This window comes from Propithecus coquereli, unplaced genomic scaffold (assembly GCF_000956105.1).
Source record: "Propithecus coquereli isolate 6110/MARCELLA unplaced genomic scaffold, Pcoq_1.0 Scaffold292, whole genome shotgun sequence".
Classification (NCBI taxonomy): domain Eukaryota; kingdom Metazoa; phylum Chordata; class Mammalia; order Primates; family Indriidae; genus Propithecus; species Propithecus coquereli.
Genome location: NW_012148530.1, coordinates 696606 through 706212, shown reverse-complemented (window position 1 = coordinate 706212; position 9607 = coordinate 696606).

Here is a 9607-nt window from a genome sequence, read left to right as displayed (position 1 = left end):
GATAGGATTAAGGGTGGGGCAACACCAAACGGAATGTCCGCCCTATTCTTCTTCCCAGGTGGGCCAATTGCTCAAGGCAGTACCAAGTCAAGGCACCTTTGTCCCTAGAAGAGCTGGAGACTCTAGCTATCTACCTAACAAATGCATATATTTAATAGTATAAAAATAGGTTTCCTTTTTATTTTAGAACAAAATATAAATACAATACCATTTTATTTCTCCACCTTGTTGGATGTGGATGGTCTTGTGCATCCTTTCAGATTCATGCACCTCATTGGGGAGATCATCCTTCAAGACTGATTGTCTTAAAATGAAGGCACTCAGACCTCTGGATCTGGACCTATGCAGACGCAGAAGTTTCGGTATCCAGAGTCTCAACTTCCATAGGTACTATTGTAAAACTGATCTACCTGAAGAACAAATTGTGCTATTACTCCTTCCCAATCAGCCCTTTCACTATTGCCCTTCACCGAAACTGCAAAAGAAAGACATTCCACTCACCCATCCTGATTCTTGCTAGGGCATATTGCTTTTGAGGGTAAAAACTTCCATTCAGGAACCAAACTAAGGGACACTTGTTCATGGAGGTTAGTCACTAAAAAGCTAATTATTCTTATGACTGTATAACTTCTTGCAATTCAGGCAGTTTATTTTTGTGCAAAAAAATTAAAAAGAACTTAAAATAGGATGTAACCTGGTATGTTATTAAACATTAAAAATTTTTTTTACATAAGTTACAATATAACTTTAGTACAAAACCTTGAAGGGGTACAAAAAAATTAAGTGATATTGCTTCTTTTATTATTATGTAACTATGGATGACGGAAGTGGTTACATGTAATTTACATCCTCAAATATGAAAAGTAACTATATAATATATTCTCAATCCTATCTCATTCTAGAAATGAAAATATTTATCCATGTATACACTAGCTAATTTTAGAATCACACAAAAAAGCCACTTCCAATAAAATTTTATTCTTATTTTTAATAATTATGTATTAAAATATATATTTGGTCAATAGTAATCATCTGAATAACTGAATCTTAAAGAATATTTTTTTAATTATAGAAAAGAATATTATTTAATTCAAATTATATATATACTTTGATTATAGATACTTATGACAAGGTGTTCCATATTTAACTTATTTAGATAAAATTATCATATTTGTATGATATTTAGGGGTGGAATTAGATTGGAAGTATGACTTAAAAGATAAAACAGATGATGTAAAATTTTTATCTTCCCATGTATGTTTAAAATTCATGATGGTGGGCACCAAACAGCTATGATATTTACATTTTATTAGTTAAACAAATGATTAACAATTTAATTTCATAATGTCAGTGTTTGCAAGCACCAAATTTTACATCCTTTGCAACTATTTAAAGGAGTGATAAAAAAAAAAGCAAAGATGCTCATTTTTAAATATGCGAAGATTCTTTTAAACATTTTTATAGGTTACCCAAACAAAATGCTGAAGGCAGAACAATCAAATAAATCAACTATGTGTGGTATAAGGTGATCAATATTTAATAGCAATGGTAGCTTTGCTTGTCTAGAAGCACCTGTTTTTAGGAAGCTTATAGTAAGTAGGGACCTGAATTGTTAAATTGAAATAAATCCCCCAAAGTCTATCTTAATCAATATTTAGCACCCCCTTTTCTTTGATTTAAAGGAAATTAGAAATTTTGACTCCATCCCACGAAACTCTACATTTTCCTAGATAAAAGCAGTTAAAAATTGTTGCCAGTGCTCATTAAAGAACAATGCTTGTAGATCTCTACTGATCAAAACCCTGGTGGTCCTGTACAGTGGCTCATGCTTGTAATCCTAGCACTCTGGGAGACCGAGGAGGGAGGATTGCTTGTACTCAGGAGTTTGAGACCAGCCTGACAAGAGCAAGACACTGTCTCTACTAAAAACAGAAAAATTAGTGGGGAGTGGTGGTATGTACCTGTAGTTCCAGCTACTTGGGAGGCTGAGGCAGGAGGATTGCTTGAGCCCAGGAGTTTGAGGTTCCTATGAGCTAGGCTGATGCCACGGCACTGTAGCCTGGATGACAGAGCAAGACTCTGTCTCACAAAAGAAACAAACAGACAAAAAAACTCTGACAACTAGTTTTATTCACTATCTTTCTACAATCTTCCTTGAATACCTAAACTTTTCTTGGATAGACCAATTGACAAAGTTTTATACTGGCATATAGGCAATTTTTTCCCTACCTGTTTTCTTATTCTTCACTAATCTGACAGATATGTATTGTACTGAGCATACTATTTCATCTGCTCACTCATCCATCCTGAAATATTTTAGGAAACGTAACTTCCAGACCTGATTGCATCTCTATTTCACAAGGCTTCCTCAAATCAGACATTTTTATAACCTGGTGCTCTTTCCCCAGCTACAATGGATTGGTACGAAGGAAAAACCAAAGGTAGGCTACTTGCATGTTAGCCTCCATGTATTGGTTTACACATGACCTTTACCAAGGTTTAACCAATTAGACTTTTTTCTCTGCTTTTGGGTTCCAGAGAATACGACCATTCTCTTCAGTGAGTGCATCTGTAGAAGTTAAGCCTGGACTTTCTGGCAGCCATATTTCCCTCCATGTGGACTGGAGTAGCTGATGCTTTCCATTTCCAGAGAGAAGAACAATGAAGCAGAGATTATAGGAATGAAGTTATGATACATGCTAATGCAACATGAATGAACCTTAAAAACATTATGCTAAATGAAAGAAGCCAGACACAAATGTCTACATATTATATGATTCCATTTATATGAAAGATCTAGAATAGGCAAATCTATAGAGACAGAAAGTAGATTAGTGTATACTTTAGTATTGGAAGGAGGGAGAATGAGGAGTGACTGCTAATAGGTATGAGATTTCCTTTTGGGGTGATGAAAATGTTCTGGAATTGGTGGTGATGTTTACACAACCTTGAGAATATACTAAACATCACTGAATTAAACACATTAAAAGGGGTGGACTTCATGGTATTTAAGTTATATCTCAAGAAAACTGTTATTTAAAAAATGAATGAAACAGATTTTGGAGCAGGAGGGAAGAAGAAAGAGAGACAGAGAAGTCTGATAAATATATAGTCATTTTTAGATGTACTTAAGGCTTAGGTCTTTTCTAATTCAGGGTGTCCTACGATTATGCCACAAATTGCGTATCAAATAGAGTTGGTTTTTCTTTATTTCAAATGGAAGAGTCTAACTCAGAGCTTTTAGTACCCTGGTTTTACATATGAGAATAAGAATGCTCAGGCAATTTAGTTAACTAGTCCAAAATAAGGGAGGATGTATTTTATATTCTCATTTTAATTTGCTTCTACTGTCCTCTCTATAAATTTAAATCTATTGCAAGTATACTTTTCCACATTTAATATTTTCCCATTATTTAATTTAATTGCTCTTCCCTTTCCAATGTAGATTATTTTGTTTGGGGAATGGGGTTTTTCCTACTTGCATTTTTTTGGGGGAGGAGTTGTGCATTAATCTATAATCCTCTATTTACATTCTACTCAAAAAGAACATTTTCTTGGAAAGATTTCTTAAAGCACAGGGCCAAAGCAGGAACAGGTAGCGGAAACCAAGTTTAAGTAGAAATTAACTTGAATACTATGGAATACCTCATGAAACCAGAGGCAGGAATGTAACCATTCCATCAAGATACAGGGACCCAGGACTAGGAAGCTATTAGCTTTCTTGTCTGTACTTCTCTTGGGATACTGTTTATTTCTTCTCTTTCTCTGTGAACTAACTACTTTTGCTTTCCAGTCCACAGGACAGATCACAGCTCTCACTCCAGTTCCAAAGATTAGACATTTCTTACCTTATGGCAGGGTTTCATGACCTTGGTCCTGACAACGTTTTGGATTAGATAATTCTTTGTTGTGGGCACCATTCTGGGCATTATAAAATGTTTAGTGGCATCTCTGGCCAATGCCCTCCTCCCCTAAGCAGTGACAACCAAAAATGTCTCCAGACATTATCAAATGCCCCCCTTGGGGGCAAAATTACTCCTGGTTGAGAACCACTGCCTTAAAGGAACTCACCCAAAGGAGAAAAGAATCTCAAATTCCTAGAGAAGGAGACATTATTGGCCCAGTTTGGGATTAAGTGCAAAAGAATAATAAATTCTGGCATAATGCAAGGGAAGGTCTACTGCAAGAATACATCTTCTGGAGCCCACCTCTGTGCTCTGTGATCATATGGAGTGAATGAGAAAGGTATGAGAAGAAAACCAAAAAATTTTCCAATATAGGAGTTGTCAATAGTTTTCAATATAGGAGGACCCCTGACTAATTGAAATAGCTCATTGAAAAGCTTTTTTAACCTGAAAGAGCATGAAACTGGTCAAATTTTTCTTCCTATACTCTTGTCTGCTAGCTGAAATTAACTTAAGGTTAATTTAATTGTCTTCCCAGTTCCTCTGTTTGAGCAATTTTTAATAAAATAACAAAAAAGGCGTATCTGGATCCACTTAAAAACCAAAACAACTCATGGCTAATAACTAAACTTATATTTGCTTCACATTCTCAAAATTAATGAAAGAATCAGTTAGCATTGTGTTTGTCCATGCAGCTACAAGATTTGGCAGAGTGAGGAAGAATTGTATTTAGTGATTCACAGTATTACCTCCAGTGAAAATTTAATGTATAATGCTTGCCCCTCCAGGGGTGCTCTGCTCAGATTCCTCAAGGTAAGGAGACTACCACCATCTCTCTTTTAAAGTTACTCAGTCACTCATTAAATCTGAGTGTTCTTATGTTTACACAGTTAGCTTGCCCAGAGAAAAGAGAAAGTTAAGAAGAGCTCCAACTGTACAATCCAGCTATTGTGTAAAATAGGTCCCCAATCTCTGAATTAGTTTGCAATCAAAATAGGTAAATCAAGCCAAACCAAATGACAAAGCAAAACAAAACAAAAATAATAAAACCAAAAACATTGGCTTATTTGTATATTTACCTGAATTAATTAGTTATACATTTGTGGTCCTTGACAGAATAACAAGCAAAGGAAAACAGTCACCTTGACTGCTAAAATTAAATTATGCAAGCTTTAAAACAAAAACAGAAGTGTCCATTAGCAGTAGTCCTTTTCATTTCTGATTGAGCGGATTTGAGTCCTTTCCCTTCTGGTTCTGATGAATCTAGCTAGAGGTCTATGATTTTGTTTATCTTTTCAAAGAGCCAACTTTTTGTTTCGTTGATCTTTTATATATTATTTTGATTTCCATTTTGTTTAGTTCTGTTCTGAGCTTTGTTATTTCTTTCCTCTGCTAGCTTTGGGGTTGGGTTTGTTCTTTTTATAGTTCCTTGAGGTTTGACATTAGGTTTTTAATGTGTGATAATTCTCTTTTTGATTTAAGCATTTAATGCTATGAACTTTCCCCTTAGCAATGCTTCTTCTCTATCCCTTAGATTTTAGAATCTTTTGTTACTTTTATTGTTCTATTTGAAAATTTTTTTGATTTCCATCTTGATTTCATCAATAACCCAAAGATTGTTCAGTAGCAGGTTATTTAATTTCCATGTATTTGGGTAGCTTTGGGAGTTCATCTTGGAATTGATTTCTAGTTTTATTCTACTATGGTCTAAGAAGATACATGGTATGATTTCAATCTTTCTAAATTTGCTAAGATTTATTTATTGGCCTAATATATGATCTATCTTGGAAAATGTCCCATGTGCCGGTGAGAAGAATGTATATTCTGCAGTTTTAGGTAGGATTTTCTGCAAATCTCTATTGGGTCCATTTGTTCTAGAGTCATTTAAGCCATTTAAGTCTGGTGTTTCTTTTTTGATCTTCTGCCTTGGTGATCTGTCTAGTTCTGTCATTGATGTCCTTGGCTATTACCACATTACTGTTTATTTCTTTCCTTAGATCTGGTAAACTTTGCTTTGTGATTCTGAGAGCTCCTGTGTTAGGTGCATACATACTTAGGATTGTTATATCATCTTGTTGAATTGATCCTCTTATAATTATATAATGTCCATCTTTGTCTTTTTTTACCACTGTTGATTTAAAGTCTATTTTATCTGATATGAGAATGGCTACACCTGCTTGCTTTTGGTTTCCATTTGTGTGGAATATTTTTTTTCAATCCCTTTACTTTGAGTCTCTAAGAATCTTTGTGAGTTAAAAGGGTTTCTTGGAGACAGAATATATTTAGGTTGTGTTTTTTTTATCCATTCTGCCGATCTATATCTTTTAAGGAGGGACATTAAGACCATTCACATTCAATGTTAGTGTTGATATGTGAGATCCTGTTTTGGTCATCATTTTGATTGTACCTAGTTTTTTTGTTCTCTCCCTTGTGTTACTGTTTTATAAGAGCTGTGAGTTTTAACTTTTGGTTGTTATTACCCTGGTGGGTATCAATTGTTCTGTTCCATGTATAGAACACTTTTAAGCATTTCTTGTAGAGCAGCTCTAGTGGTGACAAATTCCCTTAATTCCCTGTTTGCTTGCCTGGGAAAGACTTAATCTTTCCTTCATTTATGAAACTTAGTTTTGAAAGATACAAAATTCTTGTTTGGCAATGATTTCATTTAAGGAAACTAAAGATAGGACCCCGTTTCTTTCTGGCTTGTAAAGTTTCTGTTGAGAAATCTATTGTTAGTCTCATAGGTTTTTGTTTGTGAGTTACTTACTGTTTTCACCTCATGGCTCATAGGAGTTCCTAATTCACGTTTAATTTGACCAGTCTTATGCTTATATATCTTGGTGAACCTCTATGCACTCAAACCAGAAAGCCTAGAGGAAATGAATAAATTTTTGGAAACACATAACCTCTGAAACCTGAATCAGAAAGAAATAGAAATCCTGAACAGATCAATAATAAGTAGCAAGATCAAAACAGTAATAAAAAATTTCCCAACAAAAAAAAAGCCCCAGCACTGACAGATTCACAGCCAAATTCTACCAGACCTACAAAGAACTATCACCCATTCTACTGAAACTATTCCATAATACTGAGACAGATGTAATACTCTAACTCATTCTATGAAGCCAGTATTATCTTGATACCAAAGCCATGAATGTACACAACAAAAAATGAACATTATAAACCAATATCACTTATGAACATAGATGCAAAATCCTCAACAATATACTAGCAAACCAAATTCAACAGCACAACAAAAAGATAATCCACCATAATAAGGTAGGTTTCATCCCAGGGATACAAGGATGATTCAACATACACAAGTAGGATTCACCACATAAACAGAAGTAAGAACAAAGACCATATGATCATCTCAATAGATGCAGAAAAAGCATTTGATAAAATCCATTACCCCTTCATGATAAAAACCCTCAACAAACTACGTATAGAAAGAACATACCTCAAAATAATAAAAGCTATATGTGACAAACCCACAGCCAATATCATACTGAATAGGGACAAGTTGAAAGCATTCCCCCCAAGAACTAGAAGTGTGCCCACTGTCACTACTTCTATTCAACATAATACTGGAAGTCCTGCCAGAGAAATCAGGCAAGAGAAAGAAATAAAGGGTACCCAAATCAGGAAAGATGAGGCCGAATTATCCCTGTTTGCCAATAATATGATATTTTATCTAGAAAACTCTAAAGAGTTCACAAAAATTCTCATGGAATTAATAAATAAATTCAGCAAAGTCTCAGATTACAAAATCAATCTATATATTAATAACAGTCAAGCTGAGAGTCAAATTAAGATTGTAATACCATTTACAATAGCTGGAAATAAAATAAAATACCTAGGAATATACTTAACCAAGGAGGTGAAAGATCTTTCCAAGGAGAATTACAAAGCACCAATGAAAGAAATCATAGGTGACAAAAACAAATGGAAAAACATACCTTCCTCATGGATTGGAGGAACGAACGTTGTTAAAATGTCCATAATGTCCAAAGTGGTTTACATATTCAATGCAATGTCCATCAAAACAGCAATGTCATTTTTTCACAAATCTGGAAAAAATAGTCCTAAAATTCATATGGAACCAAAAAAGAGCATGAATAGCCAAAGCAATCTTAAGCAAAAAGAATAAATCTGGAAGCATCACATTACCTGACTTCAAATCATATTACAGGATACAGCATGGAACTGGTATAAAGGTATAGACATGGGCCAATGGAACAGAATAGAGAACCCAGAAATAAAATCATATAGCTATAACTAACTGATTTTTGACAAAGCAGACAAAAACATACACTGGGGAAAATATGCCCTATTTAATAAATGGTGCTGGGAAAATTGGATAGCCACATGTAGGAGAATGAAGCAGGATTCCTCTCACTGTATGCAAAAATTAACTCAAGATGGTTAAAGACCTAAATGTAAGACCTGAAACTATAAAAATTCTGAAAGAAACTATAGAAAAAAAAAAAAAACTTTTCTAGAGATCAGCTTAGGCAAAGAATTTATGACTAAGGCCTGAAAGGCAAATAAAGCAACAACAAAAATAGATGAATGGGATTTAATTAAATTAAAATTATCTGCACAGCAAAGGAAATAAACAGGGTAAATGGACAACCTACAGAATGGGAGAAAATATTGACAAACTACACATCCAATAAATGGCTAATATCTAGAATCTAAAAAGAACTCAAGCAAAAATAAAACAAAACAAAACAAAAACAAATAGCGCCATTAAAAAGTGGGCAGAAGACATGAACAGAGTTTTTTCAAAAGAAGATACACAAATGGCCTATAAACATACGAAAAACTGCTCAACATCACTAATCATCAGGGAAATACAAATTACAACCACATCAGAATGGCCATTATTAAAAAAAATTTTTTAAATAGATATTGGCATGGATATGGTGAAAAAGGAATGCTTATACACTGTTGGTGGGACCATAAATTAGTACAACTTCTATGGAAAACAGTATGGAGATTCCTCAAAGAACTAAAAGTAGACTTACCATTTGATCCAGCAATCCCACAGCTGGGTATCCACCCAAAGGAAGAGAAGTTACTTTATCAAAAAGACACCTGTACCCAAATGTTTATCACTGCATAATTCATAACTGCAAAGATGTGTAATAAACTTAAATGTCCATCAATTGAGTGAATAAAGAAAATGTGGTATGTATACACCAGGGAATACTACTCAGCCATAAAAAGGAATGAAATAATGTCTTTTGTGGCAACTTGGATGGAACTGGAGAATTATCCTAAGTGAAGTATCTCAGGGATGAAAAAACAAACACCACATATTTTCATTAATAAGTGGGAGCTAAACAATGGGTACACATGGTAGCAAAGTGGTCTAAAGGACATTGGAAACTAAGAAGTGGGGAGGTGGGGGGTGGTGAGGGATAAAAACTTACCTGTTGGGTACAATGTACACTATTCTGGTGATGGGCACAGTAAAAGCCTTGACTTCAGCATTTTGCAATTCGTCCATGTAACAAGAACACTTGTGCCTCCTAAATTTTGAAATAAAAATTATAATAAATTGTCCGGAGCCGTGAGGCCCAGCAGCTGCTTACCAAGCCCACGCATTTGCAAAGCCTGCGGAAGAGCTTGTAAGTTTCTGTTTACCCATTATAACTATGTAGCCCTTGAAAGCCCCTGAGGGTTTCCTTATATAG